This window comes from Stegostoma tigrinum, unplaced genomic scaffold (genome assembly GCF_030684315.1).
Source record: "Stegostoma tigrinum isolate sSteTig4 unplaced genomic scaffold, sSteTig4.hap1 scaffold_94, whole genome shotgun sequence".
NCBI lineage: Eukaryota > Metazoa > Chordata > Chondrichthyes > Orectolobiformes > Stegostomatidae > Stegostoma > Stegostoma tigrinum.
The window spans coordinates 936,816-953,286 of record NW_026728819.1 but is presented as its reverse complement, the minus strand read 5'-3'; the positions used below and the strand labels follow the sequence as shown (position 1 = coordinate 953,286).

General features: G+C 42.3%; 2 long non-coding RNA genes across 3 annotated transcripts in view; one reads left to right on the top strand and one right to left on the bottom strand.

Annotated features, from left to right (window-relative positions):
• LOC132209436 (uncharacterized) overlaps positions 1–600 on the top strand; it is a 23,486-nt gene extending 22,886 nt beyond the window's left edge. The window contains exon 6 of the long non-coding RNA XR_009445522.1: positions 119–600. This is a non-coding gene — a long non-coding RNA (uncharacterized LOC132209436). The remainder of the gene's footprint in view (positions 1–118) is intronic.
• Positions 1–16,471, bottom strand: part of LOC125449866 (uncharacterized) — a 26,033-nt gene extending 9,562 nt beyond the window's left edge. Inside the window, exons 1-5 of one of the 2 annotated variants that reach the window (XR_009445520.1) lie at positions 16,372–16,471; positions 15,111–15,242; positions 12,785–12,899; positions 5,150–5,263; positions 2,202–2,855 (exon numbers count right to left, since the gene is read on the bottom strand). This is a non-coding gene — a long non-coding RNA (uncharacterized LOC125449866). Of the gene's footprint in view, positions 1–2,201; positions 2,856–5,149; positions 5,264–12,784; positions 12,900–15,110; positions 15,243–16,371 lie in introns of those variants that run through there. The other variant, XR_009445519.1, reaches the window with a different exon arrangement.

Sequence of the window (16,471 nt, the reverse complement as noted above, 5' to 3'; positions counted from 1 at the left end):
TCAGTAACCACTTCAACCTACATTTAAAACACATTTATCCTGACATGGACAGTCTGTAAATGTTACAAACATGCATCAGCTGGTACTTTTTCCTTTCACGCAATCCCTTTCTCAACAGGAACCAACACCGGTGTGATTGTCCAAATGGCCTTCTCCTGTCTCTGTCACTCTGGGATGATCTGAACAGTGAAAGTTATTCTCTACAGTAAGGCGATACAGCGGAGAGATAGCAGTGCAGTGGTGATAATCCCTGGGGACTGAGACACAGCAGGTGCTGGAGTTTAAATTCAATGAATAAAATCTGGAATGTAAACCTGACTTTCAGGAACAGAGGCCGTGACTTTAATGTCCTGAAATCCCATTCATTCATGTCCCTTTGGAAGGGAAGACATTACCTGGCCTGGCATACAAGTGACGACGCCCACAACAACATGGTTGATCCCTATCTGCCCTCTGACATCAGTTCAAGGTAAATTAGGGATGAACAACAAATGCTGTCCTGACCAGCAATACCCACATCCTACAGGAGAATAAGGAAGAACAAAAACACATTCACAACAAGAAAAAAAAATAGGCCTTCTCTCTGCATTGACTCGAATTCACCTGATCGCCCAATCTGGACAGAGACAAGGACACCCACAGCACAGAGAAACCAGGGAAATTGCAGAATGAAGGAAGGATTCAATTACCCACTGAGGTGGAAACTCATTTAATCAGGTGTACTGGGGAGACGTTGTTCACCAGTCCCAAGTGTGGGAAGGGATCATTCAGAAAAATAAACTCCGGAGCCACCCACAAATTCACATATAGTTATACTCTGCTGCTATAGGTGCTGCGAATTCCCACCGAAGAAGGAACCATATCTGGACACCTGTTTCCAGTGGAAATCTGAGGGTTACTCGACCTGAAAGGTTATCTCTGTTTTCTCTCCACAGATGCTGCCAGTTCTACTGACCTTTTCCAGTAATTTCTGTTTTTTATTTGTTTCTGATTTACAGCAATTGCAGTCCTTTCAGTTTTTAATCCAGTGGAGTTCCATTGTTTTCTGATGTATAACCATCATTAAAACCTAGTTGTAGAAGCCATAATTTAGAATAAATAATCATGTAGTTGACCATGACGAAGAAAACCGTGGACTGCAGGGAGTTGTCAATCAAGTGGAAAGATAAAATGGTGAAAGGAAATGAATCCACAGGAGTGAGTGATAATGAATTTAGGGAGACTGAACTATGAAAGCGAGGAATAGCAAATGGTGTAGAGGGACAAACAGACCTTGGAATGAACATTCACAAATCCCTGAACGTGGTTGAACAGGAAGTCAGGTGGTTGAGAGGGTTTGATATATTTTGGATGCACATTATTCAGCTGATATTTCCAATTCAGTTTCTCATCAATATTCGTCCCCAGGATGATGATAATGGGGAATTCCATAAAGATACACCCAGTGAATGTCACTTGGCTGTGGTTCGATTCTCATTTCTCAGATTTGATCATTATTTGTTGGTACTTGTTGGTGCAAATGTTCTTTGTCACATGGCAGGCTCACGTCAATGTTGTCCAGGCATACTGCATTTAGATATCTACTGCTTCAGTATCCAAGGAGCCACAAATGGTGCTAAAGTATTGTGCAAGCATCAGCAAACATTCCCACTTCTGACGTTACGGCGCAGGGAAGGTCATTGATGAAACAGCTGAAGGTGGTTGGGACTAGGACCTGATCCTGAGGAACTCCTGCAGCTGAGACAATTGCCCTCCTACAATCACAAGCCTCCTCTTCTGTATTTCAGTATTATTAAACCAGGGTGAAGTAGGTTAAGGAGGGTAAGAGAATGTACATTGGAAACAGAGAAGGAAAAGGATCAGAACTTTAAAACACAGAACAGGTAGAAAATAAACGTGTCCCAGCAGTGCAGCAGAAGGTAACTGTCAAATACAACCATATCAGGTCAGAGTTATTGTTGCTCCGACAGTTTAACTGCAGGTCCATAACAGTGAACCATCAGTAGTTACTTAGTGCTCAGAAACTATCTGTATAGCTTAAGATAGTCACGTAAGTATTGCTCACCCAGCTGTGAGCTGATGGTGGGATAGAGAAGCTCTGAAGATAATGTGGAAGTGGCAGTCCTGTTGAAATTAGAGGACTCAGAACTTTGGCAGAAACTGAACTGCATCCTGTTTTTGTAGTAATTTACTCACAAAAAATTTATTTTAAATCAATGTTACATGCAGCCATTCTGGCATGAAAATGCCTTAATATGCTGTTTCTGAGTAGCTGTAAATAGGACAGTGTCTCCGAGCTTGGCTGAAAGACCTCTTCCGCGTGTATGTGGTGCAAGTTGGAATAAATTCACCTTGTTTCAATCTACTGAGGTCTCAAGACACAATGTTTTCAAAACCCAGCTATCCAAGGAAGAATAATATTCTCTGGCTTCTATTGAATTTAGCTTTGTCATGATGCCTTAATACAATGTTCTGTCAAATGGAGCCTTAAGATCGTGGATAGTCACTCTCACATTCAGAATTCAGCTGGTTGGTCCATGTTTTCACCAAGAATGTAGGGAGGATAGGAGATGAGTGGACCTTGCTTAACTCAAACTGAGATCCATCACTGTGATATAAAGCAAGTGCTGCTTGATGTCATTGTTGTCACCCTGTTTTGACTGCATTTACGTATCGACAGGCCAGACAACTGACTGAAGGCTTGTCCACACAGACCACATGTATGGTTTCTCTTCACTGTAAACGATGCTTGTTCCTTCCATGTTCAAAGCTCCTGAGAATTAAGTATTCCTGGCAGTTCTTGATCCAGTGTATGTGTTGAGCTCCCTGTCAATAAATGCCCCCTTTCCAATTCCCTGGAAATTAAATTTAAAACAGTTAAAAGTAGATTGAAGGCTGCCGGATTGTCACCTGGATCATTAAAAACTGCGGGTGCAGTAAATCAGGAATGAAAATAAAAGTTTCTGGAAGAGCTCTGCAGGGCTGGCAACATCTGGAAAATAAAAATCAGAGTGAATGTTTCTGGTCTGGTGACCCTTTCTCAAGTTCAGAGGAAGGGTCACTGAACCCGAACCATGAACTCCTTTTTCCTTCACAGATGTTGTTAGTCCTGCTGAGCTATTCCACTTGGATCATTTGATATCTTTGAATGGACAGAAGATGAAAAATATAGGACAAATCAGGCTGTGGGAACTGGCTGCAGAGCCCATCATTATTTGTGCAGAGCCATGAGAGTGGGAGGTTTGAGTGAGACCACAACAATGCTGTCGGTGTAACAATACAAACCGTACAATGATCTGACCATAACCTGTGTCAGTCTGTAATTAGATATGTGTAAATGACCTCAGCTAGCTGAAAATGCATTCCTGCAAGCAGGTGGGAATTCATGATCCTCTTTTAAATAATGAATTCCTCCTTGTGCACTGGTGAGATTTGTTTTTGGAGTACTGTGTTCAGTTCTGGTCACCCGACTTAAAGAAGATTGTTATGAAACATTTCAGGGCAGATTCAATGGACTAATACCTGGAATGAGTGGATTGCCTGAAAGGAACATCTAGAGGAAAATACAGGCTAGGTCTGTATTCTCTGAAGTTTAGAAAAGAAAGAGGAGTCTAAATTGAAACATGAAAGATCCTGAGGGGACCTGACCAGATGCATGGTGAAAACGTGGTCCCTCTTGTGGGAGGATCTAGAACTGAGGGTAATTATTTAAAGGTAAGGGTGAGTCCATTTGAAATAGTCAGGAACATTTCTCTCAGGAGGGCTGAGAATCTTTTTGACTCCCTTTGTCAAAAGGCAGTGGATGCATAGTCTTTATATTTAAAAAAAGGCAGATTCTTGCTGACCAAGACAATGAAAGATATTCTGACATATTGCAGGTACATAGAGCCGAGGATGAAATTAGATCAGCAGTGATTTTATTGAGTCGCAGAGCAGGCTCGAGGGGCCCAGTGGCCTACACTTGTTCCTCATTCCTACGTTTGAGTAAACTGCAGGACAAAGAAATTCGAGTCTTGTCTGATTACTGTGGGTGAGGAGCATGTTCGAGCTCCAACTTCACTCACCCAGTGGCTTAGTTCCTCTCTACACCACGACCAGCTTCAATTAACATTTGAAAAGTTTTAATCACATCAGCTGTCATCCTTCTAAATTACAGGGAATACATCATTCCTGGTGAGATAATGCATTTTAATAGGAGCAGAGAACACACAAATTAGGAATCAGTTATCCATTCTGCCTCGTGAGCCTCAAAAAGGTCAAACTTGATCTATTTAGGCTTCAATTCCACGTTCCCACTTGGCCTTGAAAGTCTTTTAAAAAAAACACATCCTGTGGGCATTGCTGGCTGTGTTTAATTGTCATTAAGAAAGTGGCCATGATCTGCCTTCATGAACCACTGTAGTCCATGAACGGTAGGTGGGCGCATAATGCTGTGAGGGAGAGAATTCAGGATTTTGACCCAGCAATACATTTCCAAGTCAGGATTTTGGGTGGTGTCGAGGGAATTCACGCCCAACAGAGTCTACAGCACGGAAAAAGGCTCTGCTGGCTCTGGCTGATCTTGACACTACCTTCCAAGTACTCAGTTTTTCCATCTTTTATAGCTGAACTGAACTTATTTTTTGAACTATGAATTTTATGCAAATTCGCTGTTTTCTTTCTCACTCCCTTCTTACATATTAGGGTTACAGTAGCGATCCCCCAAACCATAAAAACTGAGTCTATAAAATTTGGAGGAAAACCACTTGTGAATCTGCTATTTCTACAGCCACTTCCTGAGGTATTTTGAGATGAAGGTTATCAGTGTCTGGGGATTTATCTGCCTGGTATCCCATTAGTTGTCCCAATATCATTTCCCTACTAATACTGATTCCACCTTGCCATTAGACCCTGTGATCCCCTTAATTTTGGGACATTATTTGTATCCTCCTTACTGAAAACCTCAGTCATATTTAATTGGTCTGTCATCACTTTGTACCCCATTATAAATTCATTGTTTCTGCTTGTAAGGAGACCCTATATTCTTCTTGACTTGTCTTTAATTACCAATCTTCAACTAAGAGTTTAATGTTGATCAAGAATTGTTGATCGTCAGGAAAAACCCATCTGGCTCACTAATATCCTTCAGGGAAAGGAACTGTATCCTTACCTGGTTGGGCCTGTGCGTGACTCCAGCCATACAGCAATGCAGTTGACACTTGATAGCCCTCTGGGCAATCACAGATGGGCAATAAATTCTGGCCAAGCCAGCAAAGTCCATGTCCTGTGAATGAATATAAAACAAGATTCTATTGGTTTGTATGGTCCCTGCAGCATGCACTCATGTTCTGTTTTCTCACTCTGATTAAATCCCGTTGTTTCCCTTTGCAGAAATCTAAACTGCTCCCAATCCCTTTGTCAGTTGTTTCATTGGCCTAATTGTGTATGCTGCTTCCTTAAATTTAATACCTGTTCATTTCCCTTTCTGTGCTGTGGTTTGTTCATGTTTCCCATTTTGTTCTTATGCCAGGCTGCGATAAATAACTTCCACAGCTTGCCCACACCCTCTTTCAATGTTTGACATTACCCATTTCCCATCATCCATTTAAACACTGACTCACCATTGATCACAACTGGCTCATGCCTCATACCATTTTAACTTCTTTCATTTAATTACAGGACCAAGTCTCAGAAACAACATGATCACTCTCCAGCTTTGGTGAAGAATTCTATCCTATTGTGGTCACTCATCCTTTAGGGCCCATACTCAACTGGATTGTTAATTATTCCATCCTCATGATACAACAACCATCTGCATCTTCAACATGTTAATTCATAAAATTGTACCATATAGACACTGAGGATTCCTCCTGCACTGTACTGCTCCAGTTGTGATTTGGGCAATTTATAAATAGGTTGCAGTCACCTGTAATTAAAGCCATAACTTTATGCCTTATATCTCTCAATTCCACCCTAATGCCTTCCCCAATATTACTGCAGCTTGGGGTCCATATGCAGCACTAAGGTCATTTTCTGTCCATTGGTGTTTCTCAGCTCAACCCAAACAGACTCTACTTCAATACACCCTATATCCTGGCTCACGTCAGTTCCCTGTTTTAATCAGCAGCTCCTGATAAATCCTTTTCCCTCTTTTCCGCCCAATCCATCTTCCTCAGACAACCCACTGATTTCAGGTTTCAATCTTGTAAACCTCCTCTGAGCCACTTTGAATAAAAGAACGGAAGACCAAAACCTGCAGACAGTATTCGAGATTTGGTCTGACCCCTTCCTTGTACAAATGAAGCAGAACATCTTTTCAGTGATGATTATTTGTTGTCATAACAAGGGAGATGGCCTCGTAGCTTTCTGCATTTCAGAGAGATCTTAATCAATTGGGGCAATGGGCTGAGGAATGGGAGATTGAATTTTATTTGGATAAATGTTTGTTTTACCAAAACACAATACTTCACAAGGGCAGGACTTGCACAATTAATGGTTGGGCTCTGGGTAGTGTTGCAGAACATAAAAACCTCGGGTTTCAGGTACGTCATTCTTTGAAATTTGCATCACAGGTAGACAGGGTAGTTAGGGAGGCATTGAGCACACTTGTCTTCATTGCTCAGGCCTTTGAGTACAGGAGTTGGGAAGTGATGATGGAGAGTCCTCTTCTGTCGGACTGTGCGCTGTTCTGGTTGCCCTGTTATGGGAAGATTATTATTAAACTGGACTGGGTTCGGACAAAATTACCAGGCTATTGCTGGGAATGGAGGGTTTGAGTTATAAAAATGCGCTGGATAGGCTGGGACTTCTTTCACTGGAAGGTAAGAGGTAGAGAGATGACGTTATGTAGGTTAATAAAATAATGAGAGACACAGATAACAAAGGTCTTTTCCCTCAGGTGGGGGATTTTTAAACCAGGGGCATTTTTTTAAGATGGGACGAAAAAGATTTAAAAAGGACATGGGGGACAACTTTTTGTTTGACACAGAGTGCTCGGTGTGTGGGATGAACTGCCAGAGGAAGTGGTGGATGTGGGTACAATTACAGTGTTTAAAAAACATTCAGATAAGTACATGAATTTGAAAGGTTTAGAGCGAATGTGGGCCAAACGCAGGAAGATGGGACTAGTTTAGTTTGGGAACATGGTCGGCATGATCTAGTTGTACCGATGGGTCTGTTTCCAAGCTGTACGACCCTCTGACAACATTCTATATCTGCACACTAACTCTGAAACTCAATTTCATAATTTAAATTGTTCTGCACTTCAGAATTCCATGTAAGGAATATTCTGCTCCATTCATTTTGGGAGGAATTTTTCCACATCATCCACCTCCTGCAAGATATTTTGCCTGTAATAATAGAACATAGAACAGTACAGCACCGAACAGGCCCTTCAGCCCACAATGTTGTGCCGAACATTGATCCTCATGTATGCACGCTCAAATTTCTGTGACCACATGCATGTCCAGCAGTCTCTTAAATGACCCCAATGACCTTGCTTCCACAACTGCTGCTGGCAATGCATTCCGTGCTCTCACAACTCTCTGTGTAAAGAACCCACCTCTGACATCACCTCTCTACTTTCCTCCAACCAGCTTAAAACTATGACCCCTCATGTTAGCCATTTCTGCCCTGGGAAATAGTCTCTGGCTATCAACTCTATCTATGCCTCTCATTATCTTGTATACCTCAATTAGGTCCCCTCTCCTCCTCCTCTTCTCCAATGAAAAAAGTCCGAGCTCAGTCAACCTCTCTTCATAAGATAAGCCCTCCAGTCCAGGCAGCATCCTGGGAAACCTCCTCTGAACCCTTTCCAAAGCATCCACATCTTTCCTGTAATAGGGCGACCAGAACTGGACGCAGTATTCCAAGTGCAGTCTAACCAAAGTTTTATAGAGCTGCAACAAGATCTCACGACTCTTAAACTCAATGCCCCTGTTAATGAAAGCCAAAACACCATATGCTTTCTTAACAACCCTGTCCACCTGGGTGGCCATTTTAAGGGTTCTACGTACCTGCACACCAAGATCCCTCTGTTCCTCCACACTGCCAAGAATCCTATCCTTAATCCTGTACTCAGCTTTCAAATTCGACCTTCCAAAATGCATCACCTCGCATTTATCCAGGTTGAACTCCATCTGCCACCTCTCAGCCCATCTCTGCATCCTGTCAATGTCCCGCTGCAGCCTACAACAGCACTCTATACTGTCAACGACACCTCCAACCATTGTGTCATCTGCAAACTTGCTGACCCATCCTTCAATCCCCTCATCCAAGTCATTAATAAAAATTACAAACAGTAGAGGCCCAAGGACAGAGCCCTGTGGAACACCACTGACTTTCAGGCAGAATATTTTCCTTCTACTACCACTCGCTGCCTTCAGTTGGCCAGCCAATTCTGTATCCAGACAGCTAGGTTCTCCTGTATCCCATTCCTCCTGACCTTCTGAATGAGCCTACCATGGGGAACTTTATCAAATGCCTTACTGAAGTCCATATACACCACATCCACAGCTCGACCCTCATCAACTTTTCCAGTCACATCCTCAAAAAACTCGATAAGGTTTGTGAGGCATGACCTGCCCCTCACAAAGCTGTGTTGACTGCATTTGATCAAGCCATGCTCTTCCAAATGGTCATAAATCCTATCCCTCAGAATCCTTTCGAACACCTTGCAGACGACAGACGTGAGACTTACTGGTCTGTAATTGCCGGGGATTTCCCTATTTCCTTTCTTGAAGAGAGGAATTACATTTGCCTCTCTCCAGTCCTCAGGTACGACTCCAGTGGAGAGCGAGGATGCAAAGATCCTCACAAGTGGCAAAGCAATTGCATTTCTCGCTTCCCAAAGCAGCCGAGGACAAATCTGGTCCGGGCCTGGCGACTTGTCAATCTTAATGTTTGACAAAATTTTCAGCACATCAGCTTCCACTATCTCTATCCATTCCAGCATGCACACCTGCTCTTCAAAGGTTTCAGATTTCAGAGGAAAAATCGAAAGTGGGGCAAAAGACGTGAGGGAGTAGCTTTTTTAAATAAGGAAAACATTGCTGCTATCACCAAAAGAGATATTTCTGAAAAATCATCCAATGAAAACATGTTGAAAATAGAAATAAAAAGGAATGATCATCTAATGGGATTGTACCATAGGCTTCCTAATAGTCAGAGGGTAATTGAGGAACAAATATGCAGAGATATCTCAGATATGTGTAAGAATAATATGATTATAATAGTTAGTGATCTTCAGTTTCCAAACATTTACTGGGACCGCCATAGTGTGAAAGGTTTGGATGGTGAGTAATTTGTGAAATGTGTTCAAGAAAATTTTCTTTACCAATAAATCAATGTTCTGATGAAAATAAAAAGATTTTTTTTGGCTAATAAAGCATAGCAAGTGACTGAAGTGGCAGTAAAGGGAAACTTTGTACCTTGTGATAATCACTCTATCAGTTTTAAGAGAGTTATGGAAAAGGATATGGCTTCCAGAAAAAGTAACTGTTTTTAAAATTTACCTTACTTCAATTCATGGTAAAAGATAAGAATTTTCAAAAGTTTTTGGAAGGATCAATGGACCTGAAATATTAACTGACTTTTCCTTCACAGATGCTGCTAGACCTGCTAAGTTTTTCCAGCAACTTCTGTTCTGTAACTTGCAAAAGCTGATTGGAGCAGACTGAAGTTATAAGGACATTGAAGTGGGAGGCTTTCAAAAGTGTGATAATTCAGAGTCATTATGTCCCTGTAAGAGTGAAAGGTACGGCTGGTAGGATTAGAGAACAATGGGTGAAAAAGATATGCAGGTTTTAGTCAAGAATAAAAAAAAATAAATTATTAGATATAAACAAATTGGCTGAAATGAATCTCTTGAACAGTGTAAACACTGTTGGGGGCATTCTTAAACAGGAGATCAGGATGGCAAAAAGGCAACATGAAACTGCCTTGGTTGATAAGGTTAAGAATAATTCAAAAGGTTTCTTCTACAAGTGCATTAAGAGCAAGAGAGCACCGAGAGAGCAAGCAGAGCTCCATAAAGATGAAAGAAGTCAACTCTGTGTTGAGCATCAGGAGAAGAGAGAGATTTGAAAGGAATATATTGCATCAGGTTTTACTGTTGAGAAAGAAATGGAGGGGGGACAAGTCAGGGGTAGAAATATTTTGGTTTGAAAACAGCTCACAGAGGTGGGGGAGATTTTTAATGAATATTTCTCCTCAGTGTTTACTAAGCAGAGAATCATGGATGCTAAGGAAACAAGGGAAGCAAGTGGGGATGTTTCGGACCATCAAGGTGGCGTTTGCAGCCTTAAAGCACATTACGGTTGATAATTCCACTGGATCTGATGAAGTCCATCTTTGGACACTGTGGGAGGCTGGGGAAGAAATTGCAGAAACCCTTGCAGAGATTTTTCCCTTCATCTTTTCTCACGACTGAAATTCCAGAAGACTGGAGGGTGGCTAATGTTGTCCCACTGGTTAAGAAAAGTAGCAAAGACCAGCCAGGGAAATACAGGCCAGTGAACCAGTGGTAGGCAAGGTATTGAAGATGATATTCAGGGAGTCGATCAACCAAAGGTAGGGTATTCAAGGTCTGATTAGGGATAGTCAGCACGGATTTGTGCACAGGAATCATGTCTGACAAATCCATTCATGTTTTTTCGAAGAGGTAAGCAAGAGGATTGATGAGGATAGGGCAGCGAATGCTGTCTATATGGACTTTAGTAAGGCCTTTAACAAGGTTCCATACGCCAGGCTGGTCATGAAGGTTCTCTTGTGTGGGATCCAGGGAGAGATAGCTCATGGGATTCGAAATTGGATCGATGGTAGGAAACACAGCATGATGGCTGAAAGTTGGTTCTCAGACTGGAGGCCTGTGGCTCATGGTGTGCCACAGGGGTCAGGACTGGAGCTTTGTTATTTGTCACTTACATAAATGATCTGGATGTGAACGTACACGGCATGATTAGTAATTTTGCGGATGATACAAAATTAAGAGGTATCGCTGATAACAGTGAAAGTTATCAAAAACTACAGGGGATGGTGATCAGATGGGGAAGTGGTGTGAGGATGGCCAAATGAAATTCAATACAGTTAAGCATGAGGTGTTGGCCTTTGGAAAGTTAAACCAAGGTAGGAGTTATACAGTGAATGGTAATGTTTTCAGGAGTATTGTGGAACAGAGAGACCGAGGAGTACAATAACATAGTTGTTGAAAGCAGCATCACAGATAGACAGGGTGGTGAAGAAAACATTTAGCATGCTGGCCTTCTTCGGTCGAGGCATTGCATGTAAGATTTGGGATGATATGTTATGTTAAAGATGTACAAGTTGTTGGAGAGGCCACACTTGCAGTATGGCATACAGTTTTGGTCACCCTGTTACAGGAAAGGCATAGTTAAACTGGAAAATGTGCAAAGAAGAGTTATGAGGATGTTGCCAGGAATAGTATGCAAGTTCTCAGGGGAGGTTGGCCAGGATTGGACTTTATTCCTTGGAATGGAGGAGAATGAGGGCTGACCTTACTGAGGTGAATAAAATCATGAGGGGCATAGATAGGATGAATGCACATAGTCTTTTTCCCAGGGATGGGGAATAGAAAACTAGAGTGTATAGATTTAAGGTGAGAGGGGGCAGATTGAAGGAGGATGTGAGGAGCAACTTCTTCACACAGACAGTGGTGCATATTTGGAATGGGCTGCCAGAGAAAGTGTTTGAGACAGGTACAATAGCAACGTTTAAACACATTTGGGTAGGTACATGGATGGAAAGTGTTTGGAGGGGGACATGGACCAAATGCAGGAAATTATAACTTGCTGAGTGGGCACCAATAGTCAGCACTGACCAGTTTAGGCCGAAGGGCCTGTTTCCATGCTGTGTTACACTCTGACTTTAAACCTCCAGGTCCTGCTCTAGTGCATCAAACCATGTTGTGGGAAGTTGAAGAGAAAACATGGGGGCCCCTTTGCAGAAATATTTGTATCATCTATAATTACGGGTGAGGTGCCAGATGACTGGAGAGTGCCTAAAATTGTGCCTTCGTTTAAGGGACATAAGGAGAAGCTGGGGAACTATAAACCTGTGAGTCTGACTTTGGTTTTGGGTATGCAGTTGAAGGTAATTGTGAAAGGTAGGATTTATGTATTTGGAGAGTCAAGGAATGATTAGTTGATTGAGTTTTTTGGAGAAGTAACAAAGAAGATTATTGAGGGCAGAGTGGTGGACGTAATTTATTTTGACAAGAGTAAAGCCTTTGACAAGGTTCCACAAGGTGGACTAATTAGAAAAGTTAGATCATACGGGATTCAGGGGGAGTTTGCCAACTGGATACAAATTTGGCTAAATGACAGGACACAGGAACTCTTGGTGGAGGATTGTATATCAGACCGAAGGTCTGTCCCCAAAGGTGTTCCATAGGGGTCAGTGCTTAGTCCAATTTTGTTTGGCTTGATATAAAATAAAAGTGAATTAAATGAGAATCGTTGAGACTTGGTTAGGAAGTTTGCAGATGACACCAAAATAGGCAGGATAGTGGACAGCGAAGTAGGCTGTCCAAGATTACAAAGAGATCTTGATTTATAGGGTTAAGAGGCTGTGGAATGGCAGGTGGTGTTTAATTTGGATAGAGACGAGGTATTTCATTTTGGTAAAACAAACAAGATCAGTATTTGTACAATTAAATGTAGGGCCTTGGGATTAGTGTTGTCGAACAGAGAGACCTCAGGGTTGAGGCCCATAATTCTTTGAGGTTGGCGTCACATGTCGAAAGGGTGGTTAAGTCGGTGTTTGGCCTGCTTGCCTTCACTGCTCAGACCTTTTGAGTATCGGAGGTGGGACGTTATGTTGAAATTGTGCAGAACATCAGTGGGGCCTCTTCTGGAATAATGTGTCCACTTCAGATCTCCTGTTCTTCGAAGGATGTCATCAACCTGAGGAGGGTTCAGAAAAGATTTATCAGAATTTTGCCAGGAATGGAGGCTTTGAGTCATAAGGAGAGGCTTCATTGGTTGAGACATTTTTCCACGACAGTCTAAGAATGGAGGGGTGGCCTTATATGTTTATAGGATCATGAAGAATACAGATAAGGTGAATGGAAGGTGCCTTTCATTTGGGTGAGGTATTTCAAGATGAGGGGGCTGGAGAAAGCTAGCTGAAATGTTCACTCTCCATGTCTGAAGCTGGACTGTTCTTATTGCCAATCTACTTGACGAAGGGCCAAAGAGATGGAGACTAGGTGATGCTTCTCGTAGTTGGATTAACATTCTACTCTGGGTGGCTTCATGCTACACTTACAGTCTACAGGTTACCGGTACTGGAGGGTATGAGTTATGAGGAGAGACTGGGACTTCACTGGAAAATAGGAGGTTGAGCAGTGACTTTCGAGAGGTTTATAAAATCATGAGGGGTATAATGTGAACAGCAAGGGACTTCTCCCTTAGATATGGGAGTCCAAAACTGGAGGGTATATTTTTAACGGGAGAGGAGAAAGATTTAAAGTGAAACAACGGGGAGCTCTTTCAAGCAGAAGGTTGTTTCTATGTGGAATGAGCTGCCAAAGGAAGTGAAATATGCAGGTACACTTCCAATATTTAAAAGACATTTGTACAGGTACATGAATAGGAAAGGTTTAGAGGGATATGGACCCAACTCAAGCAAGTTGGACTCGTTCAGTTTGGGAAACATGATCGGCATGGACAACCTGGAAAGAGGAGGCTACAGAACTCAAATAAGTTTTGATATTTTGAAAGCAGTTAACATTACAGGAGAGGAAGTGCTAAATGTCTTAGAAAATATAAAGGTGGATAAATCTCCAGCACCTGATCTAGTGTACTCCAGGACAAGTAAGGGAGGGAATTGCAGAAATATTTGTATCATCTATAAATATGGGTGGGTGTGAGGTGACTGGAGAGTGGATGATATGATGCCTTTGTTTTAGAAGGGATGTAGGGAGAAGCCTGAGAACTATCGACCTTAGCCTAACACTGAAAACAGTGACAGAGTCAGAGTCAGTATGGATTTACAAAAGGAAAATCATACTGGACAAAACTGCTGGAATGTTTCAAGAATGCAACATTTAGAGTTGAAAAGGCAGTGTGCATGGCTTACGTAGGCTTTGAGAAGGCATTCAAAATGTCCCACAGAAGCGATTAGCATGTAATGTTAAAGCATGAGAGATTGGGTATTCACAGGGATACAGAACTGTTTGGTACACAGAAACAGTCAGAATAAACAGTCATTTCTTGTGTGTCAGCCAGTGACCAGTGTGGTACTGTGGTCCATGGTGGATCCCAGGTATTCATACAATCAATTAGTTATTTAAATGAGAAATGTGTCTCAGTTCGAGATTATCCAGTTGGATTACAAAACTAGGAAAACACAAGTCACTGACAGGAAGCATGCAGGTGTAGCAGGGGGAGAAGAAGGCAAATGGTATTTTGACCTGCAGAGTGACAGAATTTGAGTACAGGAGCAGGGATGTCTTGCTGAAATTGTACAGGATCTCAGTGAGACCACACCTGGGATGGTATGTGTAAATTTGGAATTCTTATCTGAGGAAGGATGTTCTGGCTACGGAGTCAATTCACAACAATTGATGAGACTGATTCCTGGAATGGCAAGACTTACATTTCAGGATAGGATGGATTGGTGAGGATGAAATTTACTGGAGTTTAGAAGAATGAGGAAGAATTTCACAGAAACCAATAAAATTCTCAGTAAATACAGGAAGGATGTTGTCAAATATAAGGGAGTCAGAGCTTTGAGGCATGGGCTAGGCTGTTAAGGATTGAAATGAGGATTTTTTAAAATTAAAAAATACAGAGACTGGTGACCCTGTGAAATGAAAGCAGTTAAGGCCAAACACTGAATGTTTCCAAGATGATGATGATATGTTTAGTTGTGAGGGCTTAAGGGATCAAAGGGGATGGCTCTTGAACAGGAAGAGGCTGAGTAGAATGATCAGCCATGATCAAAGTGATTAGCGGAGAAGGAGTGAAATCTACATGGGCCTGCACGTGTTCCTATTTTCTATGTTTCTATTCTGTTGAAGATGGAATATAAAAAAAAACAAAATGATGACAACTGACACAAAAAGCAGCAGGACCTTATCACCACTGGATGAAAATCCTATATCTCCTTACCAAATTGCAACATGGGAGCTACTTCACCACGTGGATTGCAGCAGTACAAGGAGCTGCAGAGTGATTTTGGAAGCTTCTGCAGTGGCTGCTCTGTCTCTCATTTTCAATCCAGTTTTCAAGTTGTTGAATGTTCTGAGAAAAGTAACATAGTATGTGAGAAATATCTTTGGAAGTTTGCTGATACTGGGGGAAGTGAGGGGTGGAATAGGGGCTGGAGGTACAGAAGTGGGTAAAATTGGGGAAGAGGGACAATAAGAGAAACAACTGGCTGGATTTTGTGGTGGGGTGATGGGCGAAGAATAACCCCAATATCCAAACCACACGGCCCCACCCTGTTCAGCTCAGTCCCTCCACTCTGTGGTCTTTCTCTGAGCCTCTGTCACACCAGCAGCCAGCTCAGCATCAAAGATGTGCATGTGGACACTTTTGCATCAGTCTCAGACACTAGGACAAGCATATTGCAAACAGTCCTCAGTGTGCACACCAATGATTTCAACCATTAACTTGTGACTCCAGGCCCATTCACACCAAAGACAGTCACAGGATAAATGTAAAAAAAAATGTCAAAACAAAACTGACCACATTACATCAGCAGTTTCAATGATGCACTGTTTCACACAGATACAGGATTGTCAAACCTTTATCCTGTCACATCAGAAGCTAAATACCTTTTCTCAGAAAGCCCCAGTTGTAAAGTCTTTCTGTTTGGACCATGTTCCCTCCCAGACTTGCTGGCACCAGTTCCCAGATGCTGACCTTATTAATGGCCAAAAGAGTCTACACAGTTTTGGAATAAGAAACATCCTGCAATTAACTTCCAGGCCTGGCCTCAGAAACCAATAATTGATTTTGCATTTTTTTTAGCACAACAGCTGCTCACAGTCCAGACGTCACCGTTCAACTCTCAGATTTAAGCCAAAAATGATTTTCAAAAACTCAGCGAGGGTGCTAACACTGAACACAGTGCAAAGACCCTTAACCAGTGAGTGGGACACTACCCATTGGAGTTTTGTTTCAACGAGAACGCCCCTCATTGCTCGAGTCACATTCTGAAGTGGCTTGACAGGGTAAAAGCTGACAGGACTTTCCCTCTCACAGGACAGTCTAGGCCTGTTTCAGGGAGGAAGCCTGAGGCTCTCTGCAACCTACACGCAGCACCAGAAGACCCCTGTTTGAGACTTGAGACCTAAACTGAGCAATCATGCAGCCCACTTGCTGGAATACAGCACCGAAGCTGCCCTCCCCTTTAACCTGTACTCACCACTTGTGGCTCTCATGGAGGATCTTCATGGAGGATCATTTCATTCCGGATATCGCTCCCAGTACGCATGCTCCATAGCTGACCACGACATCTAACGACC